This window comes from Musca autumnalis, unplaced genomic scaffold (assembly GCF_047663935.1).
Source record: "Musca autumnalis isolate F117 unplaced genomic scaffold, ASM4766393v1 scaffold_32, whole genome shotgun sequence".
Classification (NCBI taxonomy): Eukaryota; Metazoa; Arthropoda; class Insecta; order Diptera; family Muscidae; genus Musca; species Musca autumnalis.
In genome coordinates, this window is record NW_027411889.1 from 67,211 (window position 1) to 84,235 (window position 17,025).

Here is a 17,025-nt window from a genome sequence, read left to right on the forward strand (position 1 = left end):
TTTGAAAAAAATTAATAACGCGTACACCCTACGATCGGTCAATACCATTTTGTAAATAAAAAAGTGTTAAAATTGATATTTTTCGTGAAGAATTTGAAATTTCTAATTACTCTTGGAGATTTTTGATTAAAATTTTTATTTTTTTATAGGTATTTTTGGAAAATACGCTACATTCGGTGGTTCGGTTGCGTAAATAGTAGGTTAACTGTGGAAATAAAAGTTACAAAATCTCAATATTTTCGGTAGAAAATTATAAAAACTAAAATATTTTGAATTTTTTGTGCGCGAAAATAAGGTTTTTGGAAAATTACCGGGAAAAATACACAATTTAATAAAAATTTAACCATTTTTATATATTTTTTGATATTTTATATATATATTTGAAATCTTTATTAATTTTTTGAAATTTTTCACATATTTTGCGTCGTATCTTTGCATTTGGTTGCTAAATATCTCATCGCAGATTATAATTTTGATGATTATAAACCAATTGTTTGATATTTCACTATTGTGTGAGAGGTTCAAGGCATTTATTTCGCGAACATTTTTGATTTCTTTGGCCCTATAGTGCGGTTTCGTTAGATTTTCGGAAGCTTTTGGTATTTTTCTTGGACCTTTGAAAATTCGGTCGATTTTTTGAAACTTTTGGAGTTTGTGGATAACTTTTTGATCTTTTTGTGGTTTCTTCGTATATCGTGCGAAGTAGAATCAGTTTACTTCTTGGTTTTTGGATACATTATAAGAGCAAATAGTCCTTCCCTTCTTGCTTGTTGTAGTACAGATTTCGGAAAACTTGTTCAAAATGCCATTCACCCCAATAGATATGTTCACTAGAACTTCGGATACGGTCATCCAGTTTAATGCCCGTTTCAATACGATGCGTGATGACCAGCTTGATATTCATGCGCTACAGTCTCATCATAGTGCATTAGAAAAGCTTTGGACACAAGCACAGGAAAAATTTGAAAGGTGCTGTGATTATATGATGTCGTCAGTAGAGACGACGAAAGAGGTTATCGATGTTGTCGATCAGAAGTACAATTCGTCATTTCAAATTTATGTCGACTGCCAGTCAGCAATTAATAGGAAACTAGGGCAATTTAAGAAATATCGTACCTCCTCTATTAATGGTAGTATTTGTGGTTCGGTTGCTTCGTTGATAGAAACGCCAGGAGAGAATTTAGCTAAGTCGCCTAAAGAAAACCCGCAAGCAACGCGCAACAATTTGAGTTCTTCGACTCATGCTTCTCACGAAAATCATTGTGTCCACAACCTTGCCCTACCGCCGTGCGATACGGACATTTTTGAAGGCGATTTTCATTCGTGGCCAACCTTTAGGGATTTGTTTACGGCTATATATATTGTTAATGGTCGTCTTACCGACGTAGAAAAACTTTGTCATCTCGTTAGGAAGACCTTTGGCGAAGCTCGCGAGATTGTATCGAGGTTCCCCTTAATTAATCGTAGTTTCGAGCTCACGTGGAAGGCACTAGTCGAAACATATGATAATCCCCGGCTTCTGGTTCACAACCAATTGAAAGTTTTGTTTGATATTCCGGTCCTCTATAGTGAGACTAGTTCGGGATTAAAGTCGATCCAACTTGGTATCAATGGATGCCTATCGTCGATGTCCGTGTATGATGTCAATACAGAGTGTTAAAGACAAATCCTCTCTTTCGTCATGGAAAGACTTGGATGCCTTCCTCACTGAGCGAATTCGTGTGCTCATGTGCCTTCATGATATGCGTGGTACAGATCTGTCTAAGCGGTCAAATAATAGTAAAGTTCAAGCGCATCATCCGAATACCAGAGTTTCAGAGCCACCGCGTTCTCCCCGCGCTTCGAAAGGTTCAAATTGTATAATTTGTCAAAATCAGCGTCATAAATTTTATGACTGTCCCCGCTTTAATAGTCTTAAACCCGCAGATCGGTACAAAGTGATGAAACGGCATCATCTTTGTATTAATTGTCTTATGAACGATCATAAAGTAAAGAATTGTGATAGCAAATGTCGGTGTTCGAAGTGTAATAAGACCCACCATACTTTGTAGCATCGGGAGGATATTACATCGTATAATTCAACTCGCACTTCCACCTGGCTAGTCCCCCAAAATTCTAGTACTACTTCTTCGACTGTCCCCCCTAATTCGGAAAATTGCGCACCATCCACGTCCGCTGGTTGCTTGCCCCGACAAGTGTTTCACGCCGCGCAGAACAAAGCTGTACTTTTAGGTACCGCAATGGTGAATATTGTTCATCTAGGTGTTTCGTACCCTGCTAGGGCGTTGATAGATCCTGCTTCAGAGTCCTCCTTTATTTCCCAGCGACTCCAAACTCGTTTGAAGCTTCCTGTTCGTTCTGCGAATGCTGTAATTTCAGGAGTTAATTGTTCACTTTCGGCCACTGCTAGTAAAACTTGTCGTATTTAAATTAGCAGTCCCTTCGACCCTTCTCTGGAATTAGAAGCCAACGTTTTAGTTTTGCGTACCATTTAAGGAAATCTCCCCTCTTTTATAGTTAATTCTGACTTAAGGTCGCAAATTCCCGATCTTCGCTTGGCAGATGTTAACCTTTTTGAATCTCGTCCTGCCGATTTGCTGTTAGATGCTGATCTGTATCCCAAAATATTGCTAGATGGTTGTCGTCCCATTTTGTGTGGAGCACTACTGGCTCAAAATACTGTATTTGGCTGGCTTGTTACGGGTCCTGTCCCTGCAGCACAAGTTCGAACTTTTGCCACTACTGTTGAGGTAGCAGAGGAAGACAAAATCAACCAGACCCTCTTGAGATTCTGGGAAATCGAGGAGACTCCCAAACGCAAAATATTATCCCCATCGGACCGTTTTTGTGAGGAGAATTACGTCCGAACTACTCGTAGGGACTCAGAGGGTAGGTATATTGTTACGCTGCCGATTAAATCTGAGATAAGCGCTATCGGGTACTTGGGAGAGTCTCGCACGAACGTCCTCAAACAATATTTTCGGAAGGAGAATTCTTTAATGAAAAAGCCTGAAATAAAACTAGTTTACGACCAAGTATTATCGGAATATTTGGAACTTGACCACATGAGGCCGGTATCCGCAAATACTTCAATGGATGTCCTTTCGTGTTATCTACCCCATCACCCCGTGATAAACCTTGAAAAACCGACCACGAAACTTAGAGTAGTGTTTAATGCCTCAAATAAAACTTCGAATGGGCAGAGTCTTAACGACATATTGCACGTTGGTCCAACGCTACAGCAAGATTTAGTTCTTTTGATCCTCCGTTGGCGTATCTTCAAATTCGTGTTTAACTCGGACATTACTCAAATGTATAGCCAAGTTCGTGTGGATTCAAAGCATTCGCCTCTTCAGAGAATTTTGTATCGGGATTCAACAACAAAACAAGTCCAAGACTATGAACTACATACAGTGACGTTCGGTGTAAATTGTGCACCATACTTAGCGATTAGGACGCTTCTTCAACTGGCAGATGATACTGAGTCAGAGTTTCCCCTCGCGGCGCATATATTGCGAAAATGTATGTACATTGATGACGTTTTAGCGGGAGCTCACGACATCGAGACTGCATTGGCAGCTAGGGACCAGTTGATTAGGGCACTACCGTCGGCAAAGTTCGAGCTGAGAAAATGGACAGCGAATAGTAGAGCTATTTTGGATCGTTTCCCCCCTGAGCATTTGGTAGATGCTCAACTTTTATCGTTTGTAGAAGCTAGTAGTTCTAAACCCTTGGGCATTAGGTGGAATGCGCGTTTAGATTGTTTATTCTTCGAAGTTAGTCCTATTGTCAATAAACCCTTCACTAAAAGGGAAGTTCTTTCGGCAATTGCAAAATTGTTTGACCCCGTCGGTTGGTTGGCCCCTGTGATTGTTAGCGCGAAAATGATCATGCAGAAGATTTGGCTGGACAACATTGGTTGGGACGATCCACTTCTGGCAGCTACTGAGGCTGAATGGAGAAGTTTTGTTGAAACATATCCCCATGTTAACTCGATTAGGATACCTAGATGGGTTCAATATGTTCCAGGATTTTCTGCTGAACTTCATGTCTTTGCCGCTGCCTCGGAAAAGGCATACGCGGGGGTAGTCTATATACGTGTCGAGTCCCCATATGGAAACATTTTCGTTAATTTGCTATCGTGCAAAACAAAAGTCGCCCCGTTGAAATCAATTTCGCTGCCTCGCTTGGAACTTTGTGGAGCAGTCTTAGCATCAGATCTATTGAAAACCATTGAGCGGGAAATAGATCTGGAATTTAATCAAATTAATTGTTGGACAGATTCGACGATAGTTCTTGCTTGGTTGAAAAGAACCCACTTTACTTGGACGGCATTTGTAGCCAATAGGGTGTGTCGAATCCAAGAAAATGTTGGCAATTACAATTGGTACCATGTCAAATCAGAAGATAACCCCGCGGATTTAGGAAGTCGAGGTTTGTCTCCGGTAGAATTGTTTGCCTCCCCCCTATGGTGGAACGGCCCTAGTTGGCTAGGTAAAACTAAATCGGAATGGTCTATTCGTGATCTGGCTCCGATTAGTACTGAAATGGAAATGCGCCCTATTAAATGTCACTCCTCTTTTTTTCCGTCGACATTTAAAGAGATTTTGGAAGATTTTTCTTGTTTGCGTAGAGCTCTTCACTTCATTGTATACGCGTTTAGATTCATTCGTCAAACGCATCCCCGGTATAGAAACCATTACTACTATCCTTCTACACGCATTTCTTCGGCAGATATTATTGACGCACGTAATTATTGTGCAATTACGGCTCAAAATATATATTTCGCCAACGATTATAAGAATTTGTTAGACAAGAAGCCGTTAGATAGTAAGAGTTTGTTGGCTCCTCTAAATCCTTCCGTAGATGACAATGGCGTCATGCGAATGAATGGTAGACTGGTAAATTCGCCTACACTTCGGAACGTAATCCTATTATTGTCCCCTATAGGAGTGCCTTTGCTCTACGGTTGGTAGAATATATTCACCAAAAATGTGTTCATGGTGATATTCAGTTAATGATGCGAACTTTGAGATTGGAATATTGGATTCCTCGTATGAAAAATTTGGTTCGGTTGGTTGTTCGGCGTTGCAAAGTGTGCCTTTTGTTGAAGAAACGGGCTGCCCTTCCCCCAGAGAGAACAACTCTTAATCGGCCTTTTACCAATACTGGCGTGGACTTCGCAGGTCCGTTTGATGTAAAATCTTATCTAGGTCGCTCTTGTAAAATCACCAAGGGCTATGTATGTGTCTTTGTGTGTTTCTCTACAAAGGCAATTCATTTGGAAGCAGTGTCCGATTTGTCGACTGCTAATTTTATGGCTGCGTTACATAGATTTATTGCTCGGCGTTGTTGTCCCCATTCCATTTTTTCGGATAATGGAACAAATTTTGTTGGAGCTTCGCGAGATCTTCAAAGGAATTTTAAAGATTTCCTCCGCAAAAGCGCTGACTCCGTCTCTTCGTCTTTATCAGACCAGGGCCTATCGTGGCATTTTATACCTGCTGGTGCCCCTCATATGGGAGGGTTATGGGAACCAGGAGTCAAGAGCTTCAAGTTACATTTTCGAAAGCAATCTCGAAATTTAAAATTCACGTTTGAGGAATTAGCAACGGTATTGGCTAAGATCGAAGCGTGCCTTAATTCTCGTCCTTTATGTCCAATGTCGGACAGTCCAGACGAAATAGTGGCACTAACGCCAGGTCATCTCTTGATTGGTGCCCCCTTGTTAGCCCCGCCTGAACCTCTCATCACAGAGCAACCATTAAGTCTAGTCAATCGGTTTAGGAAAGTTCAGGACCTGGCCCACCAGTTTAGTTTGAGGTGGAAAGATGAATATCTCAAGCATTTGCAAATGAGATATAAGTGGAAATTTCCACAACGAGAAATAGCGATAGACGATCTAGTTGTTCTTCGTCATGATCAGCTTCCGACCACGTCGTGGAAATTAGGGCGTATCGAAAATGTTTTTCCGGGCACCGACGGGCACGTTCGAGTCGCGGACGTTCGAACCGAAAAAAAGACGGCCCATTACAAAATTGGTCGTTCTGACCGGCCACACCCTCGCAATCGAATAATATGGTTCTCTTCTCGTTATATAGTATGTCGATGAAAATCTATTCGGAAGACGAACTTTTGAACGTTGATGACAGTATTGTTATGGAAACTCGCCCCACCGATCCCCAAACTGGAATGTCGTCGGCTGCAGTGGAAGAAGCCCTTGTTGAGCCAATCGCGGCTGTAAAAATATCCGAGCCCGGGTCCGAGTCCAATGATGAGGATTCATCTGCGGCCCACGCTTCTACCAGCGACACCATGCAAACCGAGTCCGAATCCATCTCTGTGGCTCCGGTCCCTGCGTCACCCCCCCAAATTGATACCATACGAACCGAGTCCGGATCTTCGGGTCCATCTGCAGCTCCGGTTGCCACACCTCATTCGGAGGAGTCGGCCAAATGCTTAAGGTCCCATAAAGTTGCATCTGCGGCCTCACACAAATGTCGCCTTTGTGATCGCATGCACCCGCTGGATAGATGTAGTGACTTCCGGGTTATGAATGTTGACATGCGACGTCGCATTGTCGTAAAATATAATGACTGCGTACGGTTGTAGGTACACTTTATGTTACTTTACAATAAATTATTTATATCGTAGTTCACATTGTTTTGATTTTTATAAGTTTTGAGTTTGAATATGAAAAATATGTATTCAGTCATTCATTCCAATTTTGTACATTAATAAAATACATTGTCTTTTTATAAAGAAATCGTGTGCCACAATTAATTGATATCATTGTGCATCAGGCTGGGGGCACAATTGGCGATCCTGCTTTCGTCCTTTTTAAAAAAGCAATCCTGTGAACATTTTAATAGTCCTAAATACCCAAATTTTATGGAAAACAAATCGAGGATATTGGCTGCGATTTAAAATTTTGTTTTATAGAGAACGGATCGATAATTTTGAAATTGCATGTCCTGCGAAAATTCCAAAGGATACCCGACACATTCAACGTCAATTGGCGTAAGTCTATGAATGATGAATGAATGATTCAAGAAATATAACCTTGTGAAGGAACCAATACACCTCTAAGGAATATCGTTTTGTAAAGAAGAAAATTCTGTGGAAAATTCGAAGGATACTCACTACATGTAGCATCAACTGAAGAAAGTTAATGAATTGTGAGAATTCCAGTTAAAGGAACATCATTCTGTAAACGAGTCATCAATACACCTCTTGGAAAGATATTTGAAAGCGGATAAGGATATTTATATCATTGGAATAGGACCACCAAGCGTATCAACCTTCTACCATACGTAAGTTTGTAGAATCTGGAGGAAAGCACAGTATTATTAGTTATGATACGTAGTAATTACATGGATTATAATTATTATTAGTATCATTATTATTTCTATTTGTCCATTACATATTCATTTCCAAATTATTGTGTAAACTCCTTCTCCGAAGTATCAACATGTTAAGGTCACCACAACAAGTAGGTCGGGGTCCGAACGAAAATAATTCAACGGCTAACGACGGTACATTAGCTTCTAATTCGAATGCACAGTCGGTGTCATCGAATAGTTCTAGTATGACGAACCAATCGAGTGGGTTTGAGGTTTCTGCCGCTTCTATAAAACTTCCGGGGTTTTGGACAAATTGTCCAGAGGCATGGTTTATTCATGCTGAGATGCAATTCGCAACTAAAGGGATCACTTTGGATAAAACTAAATATGAGTATGTTGTTACAGCTTTACCTCAGGAAGTGATAATGTCTGTTTTAGATGTTATTCGCAACTCGAGAAATAACAACAGCTATGAAGATTTAAAGGATGTATTGATAAAACGACATACTTTAAGCGAGACTAAACGCATCGACAAAATTCTATCTGATTTAGAAATGGGAGACCAGAAGCCATCCGAATTGTATAGATCTATGTCACTAATGGCGGGCACACAGTTTAGTCAGGACGTTTTGAAAAGAATATGGATACGAAGATTGCCAAAAAATCTTTGTTTTTATTTATTATTGTCTTTTTAGGACGAAGGCCATTATTAATGAAAGTTTTTTATTAATTAATTGGATTAATCGAGCTAATATGGCCTAAAGAGTTTTGTATTGAAAAATTAATTCTAGCGAAATACCACACACTCAACCATTACGCTACGATCGTTTCGCCTGGTGGTTTAAGCCAGGCTCATCAGGCGTATTTGAATGCTAATGGCTAGAAGACAAAGGCTGATTTTGATAACTTCTATTTATACAAACATTTTTACAATTTTGTAATTATGAAGTATTTGTGGAAGTCTTTTTCTTTATCAAGTCACCCTAGTGTCTTGTCTAGGAATCATTTTCTCAATACATACACATATACAATCGAAGGGGGGTTTCCTTCATGAATTGTAATGCCTTCAGTTTTTGAAGTTTTTTTTGGATATCATGTCGACTAGTTTTGTTGATATGATACATTGGCATCATGTCGACTAGGTTGATATGATACATTGGCAGTGGCTTAGAACGCTGAGATCTCGACAACATTGTCTGTTTGTTGGGGAGGACCCAGGTTCAAACCTCAGCCGCGGCAGCCGGGCTCTGCTGTGAAGATTTTTATTTATTATTGTCTTTTTAGGACGAAGGCCATTATTTATGAAAGTTTTTTATTAATTAATTGGATTAATCGAGCTAATATGGCCTAAAGAGTTTTGTATTGAAAAATGAATTCTAGCGAAATACCACACACTCAACCATTACGCTACGATCGTTTCGCCTGGTGGTTTAAGCCAGGCTCATCAGGCGTATTTGAATGCTAATGGCTAGAAGACAAAGGCTGATTTTGATAACTTCTATTTATACAAACATTTTTACAATTTTGTAATTATGAAGTATTTATGGAAGTCTTTTTCTTTATCAAGTCACCCTAGTGTCTTGTCTAGGAATCATTTTCTCAATACATACACATATACAATCGAAGGGGGGTTTCCTTCATGAATTGTAATGCCTTCAGTTTTTGAAGTTTTTTTGGATATCATGTCGACTAGTTTTGTTGATATGATACATTGGCATCATGTCGACTAGGTTGATATGATACATTGGCAGTGGCTTAGAACGCTGAGATCTCGACAACATTGTCTGTTTGTTGGGGAGGACCCAGGTTCAAACCTCAGCCGGGGCAGCCGGGCTCTGCTGTGAAGATTTTTATTTATTATTGTCTTTTTAGGACGAAGGCCATTATTTATGAAAGTTTTTTATTAATTAATTGGATTAATCGAGCTAATATGGCCTAAAGAGTTTTGTATTGAAAAATGAATTCTAGTGAAATACCACACACTCAACCATTACGCTACGATCGTTTCGCCTGGTGGTTTAAGCCAGGCTCATCAGGCGTATTTGAATGCTAATGGCTAGAAGACAAAGGCTGATTTTGATAACTTCTATTTATACAAACATTTTTACAATTTTGTAATTATGAAGTATTTATGGAAGTCTTTTTCTTTATCAAGTCACCCTAGTGTCTTGTCTAGGAATCATTTTCTCAATACATACACATATACAATCGAAGGGGGTTTCCTTCATGAATTGTAATGCCTTCAGTTTTGAAGTTTTTTTGGATATCATGTCGACTAGTTTTGTTGATATGATACATTGGCATCATGTCGACTAGGTTGATATGATACATTGGCAGTGGCTTAGAACGCTGAGATCTCGACAACATTGTCTGTTTGTTGGGGGGACCCAGGTTCAAACCTCAGCCGGGGCAGCCGGGCTCTGCTGTGAAGATTTTTATTTATTATTGTCTTTTTAGGACGAAGGCCATTATTTATGAAAGTTTTTTATTAATTAATTGGATTAATCGAGCTAATATGGCCTAAAGAGTTTTGTATTGAAAAATGAATTCTAGCGAAATACCACACACTCAACCATTACGCTACGATCGTTTCGCCTGGTGGTTTAAGCCAGGCTCATCAGGCGTATTTGAATGCTAATGGCTAGAAGACAAAGGCTGATTTTGATAACTTCTATTTATACAAACATTTTTACAATTTTGTAATTATGAAGTATTTATGGAAGTCTTTTTCTTTATCAAGTCACCCTAGTGTCTTGTCTAGGAATCATTTTCTCAATACATACACATATACAATCGAAGGGGGGTTTCCTTCATGAATTGTAATGCCTTCAGTTTTTGAAGTTTTTTTTGGATATCATGTCGACTAGTTTTGTTGATATGATACATTGGCATCATGTCGACTAGGTTGATATGATACATTGGCAGTGGCTTAGAACGCTGAGATCTCGACAACATTGTCTGTTTGTTGGGGAGGACCCAGGTTCAAACCTCAGCCGGGGCAGCCGGGCTCTGCTGTGAAGATTTTTATTTATTATTGTCTTTTTAGGACGAAGGCCATTATTTATGAAAGTTTTTTATTAATTAATTGGATTAATCGAGCTAATATGGCCTAAAGAGTTTTGTATTGAAAAATGAATTCTAGCGAAATACCACACACTCAACCATTACGCTACGATCGTTTCGCCTGGGTGGTTTAAGCCAGGCTCATCAGGCGTATTTGAATGCTAATGGCTAGAAGACAAAGGCTGATTTTGATAACTTCTATTTATACAAACATTTTTACAATTTTGTAATTATGAAGTATTTATGGAAGTCTTTTTCTTTATCAAGTCACCCTAGTGTCTTGTCTAGGAATCATTTTCTCAATACATACACATATACAATCGAAGGGGGGTTTCCTTCATGAATTGTAATGCCTTCAGTTTTTGAAGTTTTTTTGGATATCATGTCGACTAGTTTTGTTGATATGATACATTGGCATCATGGTCGACTAGGTTGATATGATACATTGGCAGTGGCTTAGAACGCTGAGATCTCGACAACATTGTCTGTTTGTTGGGGAGGACCCAGGTTCAAACCTCAGCCGGGGCAGCCGGGCTCTGCTGTGAAGATTTTTATTTATTATTGTCTTTTTAGGACGAAGGCCATTATTTATGAAAGTTTTTTATTAATTAATTGGATTAATCGAGCTAATATGGCCTAAAGAGTTTTGTATTGAAAAATGAATTCTAGCGAAATACCACACACTCAACCATTACGCTACGATCGTTTCGCCTGGTGGTTTAAGCCAGGCTCATCAGGCGTATTTGAATGCTAATGGCTAGAAGACAAAGGCTGATTTTGATAACTTCTATTTATACAAACATTTTTACAATTTTGTAATTATGAAGTATTTATGGAAGTCTTTTTCTTTATCAAGTCACCCTAGTGTCTTGTCTAGGAATCATTTTCTCAATACATACACATATACAATCGAAGGGGGGTTTCCTTCATGAATTGTAATGCCTTCAGTTTTGAAGTTTTTTTGGATATCATGTCGACTAGTTTTGTTGATATGATACATTGGCATCATGTCGACTAGGTTGATATGATACATTGGCAGTGGCTTAGAACGCTGAGATCTCGACAACATTGTCTGTTTGTTGGGAGGACCCAGGTTCAAACCTCAGCCGGGGCAGCCGGGCTCTGCTGTGAAGATTTTTATTTATTATTGTCTTTTTAGGACGAAGGCCATTATTTATGAAAGTTTTTTATTAATTAATTGGATTAATCGAGCTAATATGGCCTAAAGAGTTTTGTATTGAAAAATGAATTCTAGCGAAATACCACACACTCAACCATTACGCTACGATCGTTTCGCCTGGTGGTTTAAGCCAGGCTCATCAGGCGTATTTGAATGCTAATGGCTAGAAGACAAAGGCTGATTTTGATAACTTCTATTTATACAAACATTTTTACAATTTTGTAATTATGAAGTATTTATGGAAGTCTTTTTCTTTATCAAGTCACCCTAGTGTCTTGTCTAGGAATCATTTTCTCAATACATACACATATACAATCGAAGGGGGGTTTCCTTCATGAATTGTAATGCCTTCAGTTTTTGAAGTTTTTTTGGATATCATGTCGACTAGTTTTGTTGATATGATACATTGGCATCATGTCGACTAGGTTGATATGATACATTGGCAGTGGCTTAGAACGCTGAGATGTATCATATCAACAAAACTAGTCGACATGATATCCAAAAAAACTTCAAAAACTGAAGGCATTACAATTCATGAAGGAAACCCCCCTTCGATTGTATATGTGTATGTATTGAGAAAATGATTCCTAGACAAGACACTAGGGTGACTTGATAAAGAAAAAGACTTCCATAAATACTTCATAATTACAAAATTGTGAAAATGTTGTATAAATAGAAGTTATCAAAATCAGCCTTTGTCTTCTAGCCATTAGCATTCAAATACGCCTGATGAGCCTGGCTTAAACCACCAGGCGAAACGATCGTAGCGTAATGGTTGAGTGTGTGGTATTTCGCTAGAATTCATTTTTCAATACAAAACTCTTTAGGCCATATTAGCTCGATTAATCCAATTAAAAAATCTTTATGTTGCATTGATGGTATCAAATATTACTGACACGAATCAGCTTATTCAGACAGCGGATAATATTTGGGAAGTTCTACAGAGGGATGAATTATCTGCACTAGGAGTATCTGCATCGTCGGAAAAGACATTAATTCCAGACATGGGTAAAGTGGTAGAGGGTTCAAGCTACTAGTAATATTTGCCAAGGATTTGACAAACTTTCATTGGAGGTTTCTGCAATGAAACGACAGTTCGAGAGATGCAAGATCGAGATAGAAGAGAAAGATTTAGTGGAAGGATGTCACGATCGGGAAATAAAAAAAGGAATTGGCTGTGTAGGTTCCATTACAGATTCGGCAAGGATGCTAGAAATTGTGAACAGCCTTGCTCGTATTATGAAAACAATGGTTCAAAAAACTAATTAGGCCCATTGTAAAAGCGACGGGCAATGGGTGCGCAGAAATATCAACACGTCGCCTATTTGTGTACGACAAATCGAATAAATTAAAATTTTTAGTGGATAGCGGGGCTGATATATCAATTTTGCCGGCATCGTAATTTAGAAATTATAAGAGAGTATCAGATGTGGTCCTGACAGCTGCCAATGGGACAACAATCCAGACGTATGGGAAAAAGTTGTTGAACGTCGATTTAGGTATGCGTCGTGATTTTCAGTTCGCGTTCACATTAGCAAATATTAGAAGGCCGATAATTGGAGCAGACTTCCTTCACAAATACGGATTATTGGTAGATATTCGGAATAAGAGTTTGGTGGACCCTATAACAAACTTGAAAGTGTCTGCATGTTCACAACTATGTAGTATTCAGTTGCCAAAGATCTTTGCTTACCAAAATCAATATACTAACTTACTGAATGAATTCCCCTCATTGACGTCGGAACCAGATTACACGAAACCAGTGAAACATTCGACTGTACATAGAATAGTGACTAATGGCACATTGCCCTATACAAAGCCTAGGCGTCTGGATCCTATGAAATATAAAGTGGCTAAATCAGAATTTGAATATTTAGTCAAATGCGGGATTTGCAGACCCTCGGACTCGAGCGTAGCATCTGCTCTGCATCTAGTCCCAAAAAAGGACCCAGATGATTGGCGGCCTTGTGGAGACTTTAGGCAGTTAAACGCGGTCACAGTCCCAGACAGATATCCTATACCACACATACACGACTTAAATATGAATATGAAGGGGAAACGAGTGTTTTCAAAGTTAGACTTAGTTCGTGTTTATCATCAGATTCCAATGGCACCAGAAGATGTACACAAGACAGCGATTACAACACCCTTCGGTATGTTTGAATTTGTTCGAATGCCCTTTGGGTTGAGGAACTCATCTCAAACCTTTTAACGTTTTATTAACGAGGTGTTCAAAGGTCTGGACTTTGTATTTGTTTACATAGACGATGTATTAGTTTTTAGCGAAAATGAAGAGGAACATGTACGTCACCTCAGACTGATATTTACTAGGCTACAGGAATATGGGTTAAACATTAAGCCAGGGAAGTGTACATTCGGCGCAACAAATATTGATTTTCTGGGACATAATGTTTCAGAGGAAGGAATTAGACCAACAGATCATAAGGTCTCTGCCATTCGAGATTTTGAGAAACCGACTACAGTTAAGCTTATGCAAAAATTTATGGGTATGGTCAATTATTATTCATAGGTACATTCCCGGACTGGCGGAAATGTCGGGTCCTATACATGATATGATAAATTGCGCTTTCAATGATAAGAAGAAAATTTTAACATGGGATGACAAGGCTGAAAAAGCCTTCGTCGACATTAAAAAAAGCTTTCGCATCTCGAATTATGTTGAGTCACTTTGATGGTAAGTCAAAACTAACGTTGACGGTCGATGCGTCTTGTACTGCAATCGGAGGGGTCCTACAGCAGGTACGTGGTAGTGTAACGGAGCCGTTGGCGTTCTTTTCACGGAAACTGTCCCCTACAGAATCGAAATGTAGTGCTTTTGATCGCGAGTTACTGGCGATTCATGACAACATAAAGCATTTTAGGTATATGCTTGAAGGAAGATGTTTTACAGTGTTTACAGACCATAAACCACTGATACGTGCTATGGAGTCAAAGACAGAACGAAGTCCACGACAGATCCGACAATTAGAATACATTTCACAATTTACGAATGATATTCAATACGTTCGAGGAAACTTCCAACGTCGTAGCTGATACGCTTTCAAGGTCGTTTGAGGTTGAGGTCCTGAATAGCTCGGAGTTGAATTTAAAATTATTGAGTGCAGAACAACAAAAAGATGACAAGCTGACAGAGATCTTGCAAAATAAGGATACATTCCATAATTTAAAGCTAATCGAAATTCCGTTGTTTAATATTAATCTTTGGTGCGAAGGGTCACAAGAGACACCGTGACCGTATATTCCACTAACAATGCGTAGAGTGGTGTTCGAAAAGTTGCATTCTGTTTCCCATCCAGGTGTTAGAACTAGTCGTCGGATGATTTGTAAGAGATATTACTGGCCAGGTATGAGCAAGGAAATTAATGTTTGGGCTAGAGATTGTATTGGTTGTCAGAAATCGAAGACAACTAGGCACACAAAATCTCCTGTAATGAAAATAGATATTCCGAAGGGCAGGTTTGAGCATATACATGTTGATATTGTAGGACCATTGCACCTTCACGCGGTCATCGATATCTACTGACTGTCATTGAATAGGTACACACCTTGGCCAGAAGCATACCCACTTAGGGATATTACGGCTGAAACAGTCGCTCGGACTTTATTTTCTAGATACGTGTCTCGTTTTGGGGTGCCACTCACTATAACAACTGACGGAGGAACGCAGTTCACATCAAAGATGTTTACGGAATTAACCCGGTTACTCGGCAGCCACAGAATTACAACTTCTGCATATCATCCCCAAGCAAATGGCATGGTTGAGCGGTTTCATAGGCAGTTTAAAGCTGCAATTATGGCAAGCAATCAGCAAGCAAATTGGTTCGAGGTGCTTCCGATGGTGTTGTTAGGGCTAAGGTGTACATTAAAGGAGGTTTTAGGCCATACTCCTGCTCAGATGGTGTATGGACAGGACGTACGTTTACCTGGTGAGTTAGTAGTTCCAAGTACAATCGATTACAACTCTGAATTGGTGGATAAATTGAAGGGTTATTTCAAAGACATTCGATCCAATTTATCGCATCACTAGAACACTACTAAAGGGGTATATATATCCAAAGATCTTTCTAGTTGTAAATATGCATTTGTACGCGTGGAAAATGGGCGATGGAAAATGGGCGACAATGTTATAGAAAGAGATAAGAAATTTTTCAAGCTAGAAATCGATGGAAATATTAGAACTATTTCGATAGATAGAATTAAACCTGCATTTGTCGAGACCACCGAGTCCCAAAATGAGGACAAAAGAGTAAAGCGAGTAACTTTTAATTTGTTGGACATTGATGCTTCAGGAGGGGGAGTGATGTAGGTACACTATATGTTACTTTACAATAAATTATTTATATCGTAGTTCACATTGTTTTGACTTTTATAAGTTTTGAGTTTGAATATTGAAAATACGTATTCAGTCATTCATTCCAATTTTGTACATTAATAAAATACATTGTCTTTTTATAAAGAAATCGTGTGCCACAATTAATTGATATCATTGTGCATCAGGCTGGGGCCACACGGTGTTTATCTAAATCGCACCAAGCTAGGGACTGCCGAAGCAAAAGAAAATGTGCCGTATGCAATGGAGAACACCACACGCTCCTTCATGAAGATGCGAAGACCGTGGTTAAACCCACAAATAATCGTCAGCGTCGTCCGCAGACCGATTATAGATATCGGCCACGTAACAGTCCGTATAGTCGTCCGTCTGATAACGCACCCCCCTCGCAGACAGGATTGGTCGGCTTGTTGTCCCTCCAGACAGGTATCTGCCTATCCCCGACTTTGATAGTCAAGATTGTGTCGTCCGATCGGCCCACTATTGTGAGGGCGGTTTTGGACCAATGCAGTAGGCAGAGTCAGATATGTTCCTCTCTGGCGCATAGTCTTCGACTCCCTACTTCAATGATCGAAGGTAGCCAAATATGTCGCCTGACCGTTAGTTCGATCTATGACCGGAGTCAGTCCATTTCAATTGTGGCTGTGGTGACCACGCCTACCCCGGCAATCCCAGAGCGCATTCATGACTCATTTTTAGGTCTTCCATTGGCAGATCCCGATTTTAATAGGCCTGGTCGGGTGGCCTTGGTACTCGGGCCGGAAGTTTATGCCAGGGTCATAACTCATCGAGTGCAAGCGACGCCAGGGTTGCCGATAGCCCACTATACCATTTTTGGATGTGTGTTGTCGGGCATATGTAACATCTAGTGTTACTAACATGTTTTTTGAAAAATAGAATGAATTGGAAAAAAATAAAACAAGCAAAAAAAATAATTGAATTGAAAATATTTACATATGTATTGTATTTTAGTTATAACATCGCAATGTGATGTAAGGTGGCCGACATGAATAATTTAGATTTAAATTATTGTTTGTTAACAATGGGTTAACACATTTGAGTCCTTAAAGGGTTAACCTCGTTTAGAT